Genomic DNA, 17,481 nt, shown 5'->3' with positions numbered 1-17,481 from the left:
AATTTTATGTTGGCTTAAAATGTTTCTTAAAAAAAAAAAATCATTATCGTTTCTAGATAAAATCCACTTTTTGGTTGATTAATGGTTTCTCATAAGAAATAGAAACCAATGAATTATTATTGAATAAAACCAATAGTTAATGGTTAAGGTATGTTGTAAACGTATGATCCTACCGTTCTTTTTGAATCGCGAAAAAGATTATACCAGATTGGCTAAAATGATTTAGAATGCCAATTTTTACTTTTACATCTCTCATAAATTCAACGCACTGAAAAAAGTATTAATTAGCCTTTATATCTGCTGTATCAAATAAAATTTGTTACGCGATTACAAAGTGAACCAAAAAAATAATATCAATGTAATACGTATGATATAAAAAAAAATCTACAATATACTTACCTCAAACCAAGGTGAGCTTACCCAAAAAGAAATAGTATACAATCAAGATTCATCTACTTTAGATTTATATTTGGTCATAATATCGACCAATCTATCGATAATTAAAACCGGAGATCGCTCTTCACGAAGAAAAAAAATCGTTGTGCTAGGTTGTGTAGGTAATTTAAACTCATTTTATCAATACTACTCAATCAGGTATAAATCGGTAAATAAATATATGATTGAGAATCAAAAGTATTTTCATATACATCATATAATCAATGAGACAAGTTTCAACAAAAACAAGGGAAAATAATTGACTGTTTTTTGGAAAATTGAAGAAAAGTGAATCACTGTAATAAAAAGGTGGTCTTTGACTCTGAGATTTGGGAGTCATTAGACGAACAGGATTTGACAGGGACCCTGATCCGGCGGTCGGGATTGACCGGATCGAGCTATGACTTGGACGGCCGGGAACGATAGGTTGGGAATAGGTTACGGTTTAGGCTGTCTGAGGACGTCGAATCCATAGATGGTCTCTACTTTACAGAAACCACCCGAATGATTCTTTAATTTCTCCACAAATACAATACAGATTTTGTAGAAATCGTTTGGAATTAGGTTTGAGTTTTCTCTCTTTAATCAAATGGAGGTCATTATTGATGGAGTAACTAATCTCACCATCATCGATTCACACAGGAAGAACCGGATTGCAGTCTCTAATACTAAAGACCCATGTTCTTCTATGGAAATCTTGCCAAGGTATACCCTGATCCCTTCTCTATTGCGTGATTAAACTACGCAGTGATTTTGTATCCGTTTTGTTTGGATCTTAGCGTAGAATCTGGGATCAATATGTTTCGGACAAACCCTGGAATTATGTTTTCCATATTTGTTTGTTTAATTTTTGTTTTGATTTTGTTGTCGAAGAGAAATTTACTGGACAATGGTTGTTTCTGTAATTGTGGTAATCTTTTTTTTTCTTTGATCTATGTTATCTGTGTTGGATCGTTTGATTTTTGTTGTTATTTTTGTAGGCAAGGAGAGACTTAGAGCAATGGAAGTTTAATCAGGTTTGATTCGTTATGTGGTGATCTCATCTCTATTAAAAATTAGGAATATGAAAATTAGTGTTTTAGGGTTATCCTTAATTATGATTTTACAGACTTTCTATGACCTGGAAAAAGTTCATGGAGATGAATTGATTTTTTACTTGTGTAGATACGAGGATGCACCGCTCAACATTCAATGCCAAAAGAATACGGAAGAGATTCATCCAGCATACACACAGCCCCCCTTCATCTCTGATACAATAAGGTGCAAAATCTTTCAAGTTAGCAGATGTTTATCTAGAAATAGAAGTATGATTAAACTGTGTGTATTAAAGGTTCTATGATGCATAATTATTGTAAGTGGTATGCTTCGAAATGAAGTATGAAATCAGTAGCTCTGGGATTACAGTGATTGCAAGCCCGATGTCGTCGTGCCGTCTTTTGGTCACTACTTTAAAGTTTTAGGACTGTTCCGTGAGATGCTGCACACGTGTTGTAACGTATGCAGAGTTTGCTATTTCAGTAGTGTGTTTTCTTGATTATGGATATTTTACTTATTGTTATGCTTATGTTTCACAGGCATACGTAATTTAATGAAGCAACTTTTTTTTGGATCTTTCTGATTTCATATGTGAGCAAGTTCAAAAAGAAAAGGTAATAACAACACTACGATTTGGTTGAATAGCATATGCAGAATAAGAAGACATCGGATGGTTGGTAAAGCTCGATGAGTCTTTCTGTGATTATTGGAAGTACACTACCAGTTTGATAATGAAGCTCACGACAGTAGTGCTAAGTTTCTCAGATTGCAACCCAAAGGAAGAAAACTACATGTACAACTTATATCTAATAGAACATTCAATTAAAAAAATTAGAAAAAAAAAGAAAAAAAAAATCTTTGGTATGGCATATTCTTCCTGGCTTAGATTTGGCAACCTGTAATAGCATACCTTAAAGTCACGTTCTGTCATGTTGTATTCTTACATTCTTGCTCTTTTACTGCAGGTACGTAACAACTTTCCTTTGGATGGCAATGGGTCCAGAAGAAGATGAAATACAATCTCACAAGGGTGATACTTTACATAGTATGTAGAGGAAGACATGGTTGTTAACCGAATCGGGTTAGTGTTTATACGTCTTATTAATCTACACTGCTTCATGTATAACAACTAACCCAGTATCAGTTAACAACATGAAGCATTAAGAGTGTATGGCACGGATCGGAAGTTGGGCGAGCTATATTTTCGAGCGTCCGATCCAAAGGGTTTCCTGATATTGATATGGTCCCTTTAGTAATATGGTTTCCTAATGCCGACACTGATTGCGTTCAGTAAGGTAGTTGTCTCCTAATTCTAACACCAAGAAAGACTTCGCGACATCTCTTCTGTGAGTATTAAGTTCATAACAATAGGCTTTTCGTGCGTTATATTTTTATGATTATTTATAGTACCGTATTTCTTTCCAGAAAGATTGATTTGTAGGTGCATATTGTCTTTTTGATTGATTGATTCCAGTCCCCTGCATATTGTTGTTGCATCAGAACTTATCAAACTTATTTATGGTGATTGCAGATTGAGTGTCAAGTATCCTGAAGCTGAAGACCTTGAGAATCCACGACATCGTTTTATATCATTATGTTCAAGTAATTTTTTATCAGAATTTCCATGAGTTATCTGGCAGAGAATTCCAATTGGATGGCATATACTACCTGGACTGCATCTTAGTATCTAACAATCAAAGCTACTTGGGATATTGTTACCGTCCCGTTAATAATTGGTTTCCCAACACTGACACTAATTGTGTAAGAAACGATTTCTTCATTTAACTCTGAACTTCTGTTTTTGAAAATATAGTCCTAATTCTGATACCAAGAAGATGTAGTAGACTTTGCGATATCTCTTCCGCGTTGGATTTTTTGATTGATTCACATATTATAGATTCTTCCGAGGAAGATTGCCTTATCGGTTTACCATTATGAGGTACGTATTGTTTTTTTTTTATTGAGCCTGTCTCCATGGGAATATGTAGAGTTGGAAATCAAATAGATACTCTTCTTTTCAGTTGCTTTAGTTAACATTCTTTCGAATAATGGCATCTGTTTACCATTAAAAACAGCAGATATGATTCGAGAGATATAAATTTCCTTCCTCTTGGGTTCCCAATGGTACTCCTCTTTCATGCAAAACTCATAATTTGGTTTGTTGTTGTTGTTGGATGCAATCGGTTTTGGTGGTATGTGAGAAGAATTAGGAGAAAATTTCAGAGATTAAGACAAGCATGGAACAAGTAACACGAGTTCTAAGAATTCTGGGTTATTCTTTGGCCGAGAAAATATGGAAGAGATGTGATCTTGCTACCGACTTTTTAGGTGATTGATGAATGAGATATCGAGCATTCAGAATTCTTTGTTGGGAAATCGATTCAGAGCAAGAAATTGAGCCAATTGAGCCATAAAGAGAACAACAAGAACATCAGTTGAAAGACGCACAAAAGTGTTCAAAGTAGCGCATGAACGATCACCAGCTTAGTTCCACCATGTGGCTGCCATGGGTTCGTGACTATTTACTAAGAGTTAGAAAAAGAATTTGAAGTGGAGAGAGGACTGAAGATCGGGTAGTATTTGCTGATTTGGGTTAGTGTTTAGGCGAGAAATCAGATAATTCACGGTGCTAATGGATTTACACTGGATTAGACAGATGAGTTCGAATTATAAATGGATTTGGATATCGATTTTGTTGAAAGCTTGCCGAGAAATCAACCTAAACTGATGTTGCAGTGAAGTTTTGTCATTGATATTGAATGCAGAAGATTGATCAAGTTTGAGATTTTTTAGAAAGTAGTTAATTATATTTTAATTCCAGCTAATTCTAGCTAAGAATTTAAAGGTTGGTAATCAAGTAATAAACTCCCTGTTCAGTATTTTATTACCCAATAGTTAAACTGTACATGATGTGGCGTTGTAACCTACTTGCAAAGTTGTGTCCCAGCAGTTATCATCTCTGCATGGTTCAATGGCAATCTTGATCAGTCTGCAAAGGAGTAAAAAATGTATATCAGCACTTCAATTCCGGAGAAAACTGATCCACTGTAACCGCTCAGGAAAACGTGGTCATGTTTAAAAGAAACAAAAGCAAGACCCTCTGCGATCGAAGAGACTAAAAGGTGCCAACAACATGGAGTGGTATTTACTTAATTTTGGAAGTCGTACATTCTTCGGTGGTCACGTATACTACTCACCCTTCCCTTACTAAACAGTTACTAATTGTTAGAGATTTACGGTTAAATGATTTTCCTTATCAATGAGTTGACCTAAATTTATAGATTATTAAGAAATCAAAGCACAATTGCAGAACCGTAATAGATGAGAGCGACTTTCCCAAACAGAAGCTTACAGCGAATTACCCAAACAAAAGCTTATACGTTGGGGATGGGTCCGTGCATGGTTATGCATTCACGTAAAGCCTAAACAACTGGCAAAGTTTACTTTTGAAATAGTGTCAGGTATTGGTCCGGTTAATTTGGTCGGACCAACAAAATATCGAAATAGTAGATCCGTGAATTTCTGAAGAAAAAATTGAGGAGCCATGGCCCCGGCTAATTTGACTCGACCAATAAAACATTCCAGTCATATGGTCGGGCTAATCTTAATTTGTGTAACTAAGTTTTCTAATTGAGATTTATTTAGTTTTTTAATTAAAAACGACTAACCTTTAAGTTAAGTACTCTCTCCGTTACTTTTTAATAGGCCAGTTTCTATAAAAAAATAGGCCAGTTTACTAATTGGGAAAGTCAAATGTTATTTTAATTTTCTGGGACCACTTTTCTTTTAATTTCTTTTGATGACAAGAGTTATGTGGACCATTTCACTTATTTCTTTGGCTGACAAGTGTCATAGGGACCATTTCACTTCATTTCTTTTATTGACAAGTGTCTAGAGGACCACTTTCAATAATTAGTTATCTTAATTTCCTTAATTTTCTCAAAAAAAAAAACTGGCCTATTAAAAAGTAACAGAGGGAGTATTAATTTTGAAATGAATTTTAGGGGCCACTATGCAAAACACCGGGGCACAAGTCTCGACAAATTTTTAGGCTCAGTGCATATATTTCAACCTAATCATGGTTGGTTAATTTGAATTTGGGAATTAAGTTTAACATTAGATTTTCTAATAGCCCCGGCTAATTTGACCAAACTAACTAACACACAATAATATGACACGACCAACTAAATATTGGGACCGCTCTGTTATGACCCGACCAACTAAATATGCTCCTGACTATTATAGACAGAACCAACTAACACACTAATTTTAATGTGGGTACAATATCTGCCTCTAAATTTTCTCCAAGGCTCAGCCCTATCCGGCTATTCTGATCCAACTAATTAAACACACTATTGTGACCCGACTAACTAACACACTATAATATGATACGACCAACTAAATATGTGGGCACTATATCTTCCTTTAAATTTTCTCCACTACGATTCGTCCAAGGTCTGAATGGTTCTCTGCCAGAAAGGTTGGTTTTTGTTTTCATTAGGGTTTGCCTTTTTTCTTAATTTTCCTATTCAAATTTAGGGGATTTTCTTGGGGGATTGATTGGAACTGGACTTGAATTGATTATACTGGAAATGCATCTTCCAAATATTTTTTTACCATGATTAGAAAGAAATTTTTGCCTAAGTACAACTCTTTGTGGTTATGGCAAAACTCAACAATGCGCATCCAAGCATCTATTTTGAAACAATTTAAGTTTACAAAGGTACAATGAGTTGTTATTCATCTTTTACGTTTTTTGAGTCCAACTTTTTTTTTTGACAGTTTAAACAGCAGTGCACCTCATGAATGCAGAATGGAGACTCGGTCCGTTTCTTGATGATATGGGCAGGTAATTAATCATTGATGAAGGCTTTCTGATTAACTATTACCTCTATTTTGGCATTCAGTTTTTGGTTGATTCATGGTTACGCTGAATTAGCTATGTTGTTCGATGATCAATGAATATTGTGTTTTTAATTTCAGTTTGTTGAGTCTAATTAATTGGAATTTATGATTTTTGAATTAAGTGTTGGACGAGGTGTTCATATTGAAATTAGTTTAATCTCACAAAATTTAGACTCAAGGTTGTCATGAATGGTGTTGCTTCTCTCTCTCCTGATCTAATTTCTGCCTTTGAAGCCAAATTTGAAATTTCATGATGTACAAGTCAAAGAGGTATGTGGAGTAATTTCATCCCTCATGCATTAACTTCTACATCAATAGGTTTCCCATCATTATCTTCATGGGATTAAAATTAGATAGCGAACTGGAGGGAAATTAATCTTTTGGTAGTTTGCTGCAACTGATCTCAAAATTTCTGCCTTAGATTTTATTATTGTATTTTCGAGATTATTTTTATTGACTTTTATTATATGAATAAAAGGTAATTTGGGGAGGACTGTAAACTAGGATTAGTCTCCAGATACTCATTCTTTTAGTCATGTTTTGTTGACATCTGGGACAAAGAGGTGAGTTATTCTCCTATTATGTATGTTTTTTTTCTTTTCTTTTAGACATATTTACAAACTGTAATGATTGTTTTGTAGGTGTAATTATCAAAAGAGAGTCAAGTGATGCAGGTTCCGATGAGAAAAAACCTTGAAAAATAAATAAGAACGAATAACCCTTAAAGCAAGAAAATACTAGGTTGTTCTGAATTCCTGATGGCAGTGGATAAAGGCTTATGGATATTATTCCTTACTATGTTGAAAACTATTAAAACTTGCTCAAACCAAGCACCCATAATAGGCAATAGGTTACATCTTAGCTTTACATTATTGGCATTTTGTGTAGATTGTTCAGTTCACGATTTTATTGAATTCTGATTGTGTAGACTGCTTAATGACACCGAATATGTTGATATACGAGTAGATGTATTTTCATGCGTGTCAGGTAGAACATTGAAGGAATGCATGAATATGGTATATTGTATTTCATCCAAATGTTGAATGGTTAGAACCAAGTTATTTAGACATATTGGAACCGGAAAAGAATAACTGAAGTGGTGTGTGCTGTGCAGGAACTCCATCTTGATGATTTAATGACTCATGAACCTCAACTAGAAAATACATATGAAACATATGAGATACTTGGTCATGCAGCTCTGCCTTCATTTAACTGAGCTTTGATTCGTCTTCATTATCACAACTAATGGGTCTCCTATACTTAATGTATGTATCTTATGTGCTCTGTTTGAGGAAGATACCATCCAAATCTTCGTACAATGCTCCTCAGCATGGTACTTTTGGCCTTACTTTAGGAATGCTTCCAGAAAGAGGGAGGTAGATCCTAATTCTTTCATATGTTTACTCTCAATATGGAATATTGAAGGTCTATCCACTTTAACTGCATTGTGGAAGATGTTGTCATTGTGGTCTCTCATGTTGTCAAACATGAACGCGACGGACATTAATCTACAAACTCTATATAACATGCATAATCAAATCTTATGTACAAGCATTAATTATCTGGCAAGGCTTGGCAAAGGGACTACAAAAATAAATCCATTTTGATATAAATGACTTTGTTTAACTAACTTAGAAGTAAGTTACTATAGCTAAATACTTCAAACTTCGGATTTTTATTTTTATTTTGTTGTACGTCCTAGATCGAGTCTGTGTTTGAACCCAACAAATATGTCTTCAGTTTCATGTATATTTCCTGAGTTTTACATTTAACCAGAAGCATGTAACCATCTGAGTTAGTTGGATCCTGTGGATGGGTCTTCTGGGCACCCCTCACTGTTTAAACTGACCCGGTAATTTATGTGCACGCTTATGAATCTGGGGCGTAAGGGTAGCGCGTCTGACGCTATGTCAGAAGGTTGCATGTTCGAATCACGTCAGGTTCACTGTCTGGCTTTAACTGAGTGTTCGAATCACGTCAGGTTCAATGTCTTTCTTTAACTAAAATTAGATACTGGAGTCTCGAGTTGGGACAAATTTGAAAAATTTAGTTATATTGAGTTATAATAATATTCTCAAAATATACAGTAAAGCTTAAATGTAACTAGAAGTGGAAACAAGGTACTATCATCAGTCGATTCTTTTGAAAATACTAAATTATCTCTACCGGGTATTAAACTACTTTGTTCATATTTTTAGCAAGTTTTGGGTTGTTATTACAACCGAAAATTATGTTGATTTGGAAAGTTGGAAGTTTTAGAGTGTTTGCAATTTCTGTACTTCTAAAAGATGATAAATTAGACCGTTCAGGCATATTGGTTGTTTTGTCCCATCTCATAGTATCTTTATGTATTTTATAGTTCTCTATGTGAAATTTTATTAATCTTAGCCTTTTTGTATAGACCAGATCAACTATCTTTATGGTTTCTTCACCCATGATAACAAATTTTACTATCATTATTAGAGATAGCACTGAGTAGGGTGAAGATTTTCTGCAATTGGTACAATTTTAGTGGTAATGTTAGAAAGTTGTTATACTTAAACCTTTTTTTATACTATACACTATTGTTTATAACTAAACTCCAAAACATGGAGCGAGTAATAATGATAAAATGAATGGAAAGTTTGGGTGGAAAGATGAATTTGCTGATCAGAATGCAATTTTCGAAGAAGAGGAAAAACACAGTGACTGTAATCGTTCAAGCAATTACCATTTTTGACTTTAAACCATTCTCTTCCTGTCATATTTTATGCAAGACACATACACATGATATATATTTTATATAATTTCCTTACAAAATCTGTCTAAGCGAGACGCCTTTGAAAACGTGCATTCCAAGATGCCTTCGTCTTTTATGGAAAATCATGCAGAACATCTTTCTCAAATGGAGCTACTCAGTTGTCTTATTTGAGTTCGATGATACTCATTGATTTGTATTTGAAGTATACATAGTAATTCTTTCTCTTCATAGTTCAGGGTATATGATTTGTTGTTCCATCAACATGGAAAATGGAGTGCTAATTGACTGATTATGAAAAAACTTTTGGCTGTCTTTCGATTAGTCAGTGTCATTATTTATGGAAGATGAGTTAGAAACTGACCAAGTGTTTTGTAATTTGATTAGTCACTACATCAGGTACCCATGCTCAATTACAGTTTTAGTTGAACAAAATTCTCACGTAATGTGTTGGACTATTTATGCTTTTCTGACTGAACTCTGTTTCCACATTTTCGGCTTAGTGGATTTTGAGATACTTTCTTCCATTCTTTGATACGACTATGTTTATTAAGCCGATTTATAGTGTACATTGCAAGAAATGGTTAACAATGTTGTGGAGATATGAAACCATGAAGATATTTCTGAAAGGTAAGGAAACGTGTAGGGGGAATGCACGAATGAAAATTCACCAGTTAACATGTGCTTCAGCATGGAACTGTATGTGCATACATTCTGTTCCCAACTACAAGATATTTTTTCAGTGCAGTAGATGCAATCTCGGATTATGTGCAGTAGATGCAATCCCTTCATGAACTGAAGATATAGTTTATAAGTCTTAGCGCTCAACATATTCATTGATACATTCAATGCCTTCTTGATACAATTCTCCTGAGGTTTTGTGAATGATGACCCTCAAAATTTACAGGTTACTTTTATATGAGTATGTAATATTAAATGGTATTAGATGGTACCTCTGTAATTTATACAAATTTAACTATTTTCTAAGATGCCTTATTTTTTGAGTAAGTACAAAAATAAGAATGTAGCAAGTTGGTTGGATATATTGCTAAGAAAGCCAGAATTCGTAATTTAAACTTTTGTAATTTGTGATGACTTAAATGGGACCATGCTCTTTGTTATGCTATAATTTTGGGCAGCATATAGCTTCTTTGATCAAAGAAATGAATAAGTTAGTTTAGTCTTACTTTTAACGTGAATACGTTGCACTGGGTTGTCAACACTTCTTATTCGAAAACCACACAATTGATCAATGACGAGAAAGGAAAACTCTCTGTAGAGCTTTGTCTGGGGAATTTACATTTATCAATAAAAAGGATAATCTCAATGAAAAAGAAAAAAGAAAAAAAAATCCACACCGGAAATCATTTACAAAGTTCTGTTATCAAATTGGCGTTTTACAATTGAGTTAAAAACATAAACTGTTGAGATAAGAAACTTTTAAATACACTTTATTTTTGTTCTGTAAGATGCGATAATAAACAGAGCATCCATTTGAATTATTAAAAATTAGATTATATGATACGACATCTAATTAAGAGAAAAAATAAGAAATAAATAGATATTAGATTTCAATAATTATATGGATTTCAAGCATTATATGCAGGTTGTGATTACAAAGATATTATACGCAATCTAGCAACAAAATATTTAATTCCACTGAAGCAACATAAACATATGATATGAAATGCTCATATGGCTAACCTTTTGGTTAACTATTGTTGAACCAACAATGTACACGTTTGGGTACGGTTAACAAACCTAGAAGCGTGCAGTTCATTTGTGTATAACAAGCTAAGTTTTCGATCTAACGGTTGAGAATTATTAGCTTTAATCTAAATCAGGTTTTCATCTAATGGTGAATATTGATTGCTTTGTTACCAAGGCAAAAACCCTGATTTGAAAGACTATATAAAGGAGACGTCTAGTATTGTGCAAAACTAATCCCCACACCTTACTGTGATACTAGTTTGCGTACTAGAGTCGGTTCTCCTTTAACCTTTGGTTTTCTTCTTCTAAAACCAGGTTAACGACTTAAAGACTTCATTGGCATTGTGAAGACAGACCGATACTACTTTTATCATAGTTGTGTGATATGATCTTGCACCTTCTATCGTACGAGTACAATCAGATTGATTGGCTTGAGATTTGATATCTCCGATAGGCAAGTTATAAAAGTAATCACAAACATCTTCGTCTCATTGTTTGTGATTCCACAACATCTTGTTTCGCTACCATACTATTAAGATTGTTGTGAGGTGATTGATTAATCTAGGTTGTTCTTCAGGAATATAAGACCGGATTATCAATTGGTTCCTGTTCACCTTGATTATTAACAAAAGACGGAACAAAAACTTTAGGGTTTTTCTGTGGGAGACAGATTGATCCTTTGATAGACTTGTCTGTGTGAGACAGATTTGTTTATTGTCAAATCCTGCGATTTTGGGTCGTAGCAACTCTTAGTTGTGGGTGAGATCATCTAAGGGAATCAAGTGCGCATTATCCTGCTGGGATCAGAGGCGTAGGGAGTACAAATGTACCTTGGATCAGTGGGAGACTGATTGGGGTTCAACTACAGTCCAGTCCGAAGTTAGCTTGGACTGGCTAGTGTCTGTAGTGTCTTAATACAGTCTGTGTTCAATCTGGACTAGGTCCTGGGGTTTTTCTGCATTTGCGGTTTCATCGTTAACAAAATTTTTGGTGTCTGTGTTATTTCAATTTCCGCATTATATTGTTTTATCTTTATAATTGAAATAAGTTGTGTGTTAGATCAATCAATTGGAGAATCCGACCTAACGGTTGTTGATTGATATTGATTGACACTTGGATATTGGTCTTTGGTACCATCCAAGTTGTTCCTTGTATTTGATTAGTACTCGCAGTTTCTCTTTGAGGAAATCAAATCAAGAGAGGGATACAAACTCGTTGATCTACTTTTAATTGATTGAGTCTTGTTGATTCTCTTAAAATTATATTCGAATTTGTCCATACAGATTGCTAAGCGAAATATTGGATGGTGTTGTTAGACCCCCGCTTTTTCAGGCATAATATACAGAAGGTTGAAAGAGAGCTAGGATTATCCTTAATATTATTATTATTATATTATTATTATTGCATTAATTTGAAAAGGGTCGGGGAAAGAAATCAATGAACATATGTTAATAGTAATTCAAGAGATGGAGAAGGTACAGGCAGGGGAGTATATGAACGAAAATATTTAGAGTGAAAAACAGAATTCAATTATACAAGTATAGAGACATTCTTTTATATAAAAGTTTCGGACCAACAATGATGTTAGGAAAGGTATTGATGAGAGTAAGAGATTACAAAGAGAATGTGAAATGCAACTCAAAGATCTGATTTTATTTTTTTCAGAAATCATGGCTTTAGATTTGTAACTTAATTTCATTAAATGTAGCAACCACAGTCGTACTCACCTATATTATTAATTTGTTCATAAATTAAAATTGAAATTATTTGTAACTCAAGATTGTTATAAAGATAACAAGCAATATAGTGCAGATTAAAATTTATTGTTTCCTGTTTTCTCGACTCGCAAATGAGTATTTTCCTATTTTTGGAGCACACAAACTTTTTCCGGAATTTTTGGTGACATAAGTTCAAGATCTATCATGATTTTATGGTCATTACAAACTTTAATAATCAACGATAAAATCTTTCTGATGATCAGCACGAATCCATATCAACCAAAAATAAAAGATGAGCTTGGATCTACCATATTAATATATTCCATATCGTCCCGATTCAATAACCTGTTTTCGAGTTGAAAAAAGACCGTTCAATGAAAGAAATCAAGGAAAGATTTCTATAGTAAAATTGTTGCGTTGGATTTGTGAGCATGATTAGATTCCAAAAATGTTGAAACCAACGTATGGGTTTTTTTTTTTTTTTAATCTTGAATAATTTTAAATATCTGAATGGTGGAACAACTTCACAATTTTGTTTGGGCCAAATTTATAAATGAAATAACTGATGCATTTATCTTTTAAACACTAAAAAATGTATGGCACATGATCCATGTGGTCGGAGGAAACCAAACCTCCCTGTATGAGAGAGAAAAATATTTAAAGAATATCCGAAGTTACGTGATGATATTATGGTTTTGGATGAAGGTCGATATCCAATTGATCACCGTCATGATGATGAAAAAGAATAACAACCTTTAATTGACATAAAATAAACAAGATATATGTTACTCATTACAACTGAAATTGTCATGAATGCTTAATTTCCACAATAATGTGGATGTTTCCTTCTATTGTCACATGTTAATGACTGTTCCGCATCCAGTTACAGTTACGATAAGTTAAGCATAACTCAATATTTATATGATGTTTAAGAGAAAATATCAAGACGCGGGAAAGTCGATCTCTATGATATACTAAGATGTACCAAGTATCAAGAATTACATCACTTAACAAGTAATTGTATTGTTGGTAGATACACATATGGCATAATTGGTTGTTAAGGAATCCAACATTGTTCTGATTGGAAAATTTCTCCTAATATGCTGGCAGTATAAGGTTGCATTTATCCTTGGTCCTTGGCCGTGTAATAAAGAGGCAACAAGCGGTAATGGTTGCATTAAATTTTAGATTGATTAATGTTGACGTAACTGGAGGTATAATTTTGATAGATACAATGATTTTTTAATATCTTAAACTATCTATGATTGCTCGTTGAAATAATATTTATATTTATGTTACGACTGTTCGTCAAATATATTTTAGAAATTAATACATTATTGGATAATTGATTATGGTGATTTTCAATTCTTAGCTAAAATTCTACATACTTTTGCAATATTAATGAGCTTTTTCTTATCCAAACGTAAAAGGAAACATGGAAAGGTGATAGGTTAAGCTTGGTTTCATATAATCAAATCTGTTATTCGGATAAATTTTGAGATACCTTAATTTTTCATTATTCTTGAATTGAATTTTTATTTGAATGTAATATTTACTTGATAATCACTAGATTCAATTCTAGAAATTAATAAATGACTGGAAATTTTGAATAAAAAAAAGGCAATATGTAAAGATAAAAAGTTGAGTTGGGTTCTATATAAATATTTTAAGGATACCTTAATTTTTCACTATTCGTGAGTTGAATTTTTATTTGAATCTAAATAGTGTACTTGATTTCACTAGATTCAATTTTATCTTTTTGATTCAAGGAAGAGAGAACCAGATCATATTCTTGACCATGTTTCCCATGATGTCGTTGATCGATGTGGGTGGATGAAAGTGGTGACATAGATTATGTTTTTGGTGATTTTGTGAATGTGTGTAGTTACCGGTTTAGTAAAAATATGACAACTGAAAATGGGGATGAACATCTCATTTTTCTGTGTTAGTTGATGAACGATTTTACGGATTCTTATAATCATGTAATCCAAACATGTACATTGTTTTACATTGTTATCGTTATTAGTAGATACACGAATGAATTCTAGAAGCTTCATTAAACATTAGAAACTTGATATAGTTTCAAGAGAATTTATCAACGTGCAACTGCTCGGAAAATTTGTAAGCAATCAAATTGGTTACATATACTAAATTAGATGATTAGAAAAAACAAGTAACAACACATTAGAATCTTAAGTGATAAAAAATATTGTTTACCAAATTGAGCAGGCTTATACTATTTTTTTTACCAAATTGATGCTTTAGTATTACGTTGTTGTAGTTCTTACGCTTTATTACATGTCTTTTGTTAAGTAAAAGACTAGCATACTATACTTTCAAAGTAAATTACCAGCAATTTAATCTTTCATAGAATTGACCCAATTTGAGCATTTATGTTATGTATCATTCTCTAAATATATTGAAATATGTTTGGTAGAGAAAAAGGACATCTCATTTGTTTCTCTCTCATCATTGTTATGATTACATTCTAAACTAAACTAAGTTGCTTCCTGAATAGTCTTCCTATTTTCACTGGGATCATCTGGTTGTGGCGTGCCAGTCATTGTGACTCCGTTGTCCCCGGATTTGAGCATGTGTAAATTTATGTCGTGGTTTTAGCAGTCAAAAAAAGATATGGTACTACTTTTTGTTCTGGGCACTTATTTCTTCTTGAATTCATTGACTTATACCTCCAAATTGATCAATACTCTAAAGGCATTGGTAGTTGTCAATGCAAGTGCACCTGTTGTAAGGTATAACGGTCTGTTAGGTAACAAAAAGATAAAATTGTCGGCCATGTCTTGGTTAATTACAAACGAACCACTAACCTCGAGACTCGCTTACAAACGTTTCAGTAATGATAACAACTATTGGAGTACTATTAATGAAATTAAATCAAGTGATTGATTTTTTTTCAAAACTGATACTAACATGGGAGGTTGAGTCGGGGCCGTAAGGCCCCGGTGATACCTAGTCGATTATAAAAACCTACTCAGTGATCAGAGCATGCTGATAATGTGTTATAAACTAAAAGGAGACATCCAAAATAGAGAGAAAAAAAGAAGAGATTCTCATTAGATGTGTACATTACAAAGGAAATGCTCTTTATTTACAAGGAAAAAAAACCTTGCGGTTTTAGGGGCCACTCAAAAGGAATTAGGGGCCACCTTTTTATTCCCATCCATTGAAGGAGGTTAAGGGGTGTCTTAAAATAGAAAATTGTCTATATTGTCCTTCACCTTTATACTAAATCTAAACCTATATCCTTTATTTTCATAATCATATCATTCCACTTCTTCTTCTCTTTTCTACCCATTGAATTTTTTTTCATCATTTTAATTTTGATTGAAAACAAAAATCGTCGATCAAACAAATGTTATAATTGATTGTTTAAAATTAAAACCCAAAATTCATTAACCTTAAAGTTCAAACTTAAAAAAAAAAAGGAGTTCAACAAACAAAACGAATAGATGATAGTAGTTGTGATTCAAAATTAGGATTTGATTACTTGAAACCAAAAATTTGATCCGAAATTTTTCTTGGATTTACAGTAGCAGAAACATAATCGGTAAATAAATATCTATTTTACCTACCGATTATGGTTGATGTTCTTGGATTTACACTAGCAGAAACATAATCGGTAGATAATAATCTACTTTACCTACCGATTATGGTTGATGTTCTTCGTTTCTTAAGAACATCAACCATAATCGGTAGGTAAATTGATCGATATCTACCGATTATTCTTGATTCTAAAAATTAAATTTCTCTGTACAAAAAATTACGCACAATCGATAGATAATGAACACCATTAACTACCGATTGTGAAAGTAGAAAATTTTAAAATTTTTGTTAAGTTTTGAAATTTTGAATTTGAGGCCATGAACACAATCAGCAGATAATAAGCCTCACTTATTAACACAATTTACTTCCGATTATGGTAGTACTAAAATTCGAAAATTTAGTATATTCGGAGGTTAAAGTAACACACTTTACTACCGATTATGGTAGTACCAAAGTTCGAAAATTTTAGGATTTTGGCAAAATCATATTTTGGGGCCAATATACATTCGAAAGTCAAATTTACTACCGATTATGGTAGTACTAATATTCGAAAATTGAATATATTCGGATGTTAAAGTAACACACTTTACTACCGATTATGGTAGTACCAAAATTCGAAAATTTTAGGAGTTTGCAAAATCACATTTTGGGGCCAATATACATTCGGAAGTCAAATTTACTACCGATTATGGCAGTACTAAAATTCGAAAATTGAGTATATTCGGAGGTTAAAGTAACACACTTTACAACCGATTATGGTAGCACCAAAGTTCGAAAATTTTAGGATTTTGGCAAAATCTCATTTTGGGGCCAATATACGTTCGGAAGTTAAATTTACTACCGATTATGGTAGTGCTAAAATTCGAAAATTTAGTATATTCGGAGGTTAAAGTAACACACTTTACTACCGATTATGGTAGTACCAAAGTTCGAAAATTTTAGGATTTTGGCAAAATCTCATTTTGGGGACAATATACATTCGGAAGTTAAATTTACTACCGATTATGGTAGTACCAAAATTTGAAAATTGAATACATTCGGAGGTTAAAGTAACACACTATACTACCGATTGTAGTTAAACTACCTATTGTGGAAGGATAATTTTGCCATTATGAAATACGCGAGATAGGGGCTAACTTCAATTTACGTTTGGGTGATCCTATTTTGTCTTATTATTGGCCCCTAATTCCTTTTGAGTGGCCCCTAAAAATGCTAGAAAAAAAAAAAGAAGACAATGCTATTAAAGGGCATGCATCTATTATTACTAGTAATGGTGGTGGTTACAAAGTAATCGGGGAAGTGAAAAGATGTAAAGAAGGTAAAGGATGGTGGTGAAGAGAAGTAACGGGGGAAGTGAAAAGATGTAAACGAGGTAAA

General features: G+C 33.3%; 1 long non-coding RNA gene across 9 annotated transcripts; it reads left to right on the top strand.

The window, feature by feature from the left end:
- Positions 1-790: 790 nt before the first annotated feature.
- LOC113318977 lies at positions 791-4,397 on the top strand. 9 transcript variants are annotated; one of them, XR_003344990.1, is made up of 7 exons: positions 791-1,140; positions 1,416-1,451; positions 1,600-1,695; positions 2,010-2,331; positions 2,436-2,551; positions 2,615-2,816; positions 3,002-4,397. It is a non-coding gene; the product is annotated as an uncharacterized LOC113318977 (long non-coding RNA). The 9 variants fall into 9 exon arrangements; XR_003344987.1 differs by having other exon boundaries at positions 2,010-2,551; XR_003344988.1 differs by having other exon boundaries at positions 792-1,140; positions 2,010-2,551; positions 2,629-2,816.
- Positions 4,398-17,481: the final 13,084 nt, after the last annotated feature.

The sequence above is a fragment of the Papaver somniferum genome, chromosome 10 (genome assembly GCF_003573695.1).
Source record: "Papaver somniferum cultivar HN1 chromosome 10, ASM357369v1, whole genome shotgun sequence".
In the NCBI taxonomy this organism is placed as follows: Eukaryota; Viridiplantae; Streptophyta; class Magnoliopsida; order Ranunculales; family Papaveraceae; genus Papaver; species Papaver somniferum.
The sequence above is the reverse complement of the archived record's forward strand: the minus strand, read 5'-3'. Positions and strand labels throughout refer to the sequence as shown.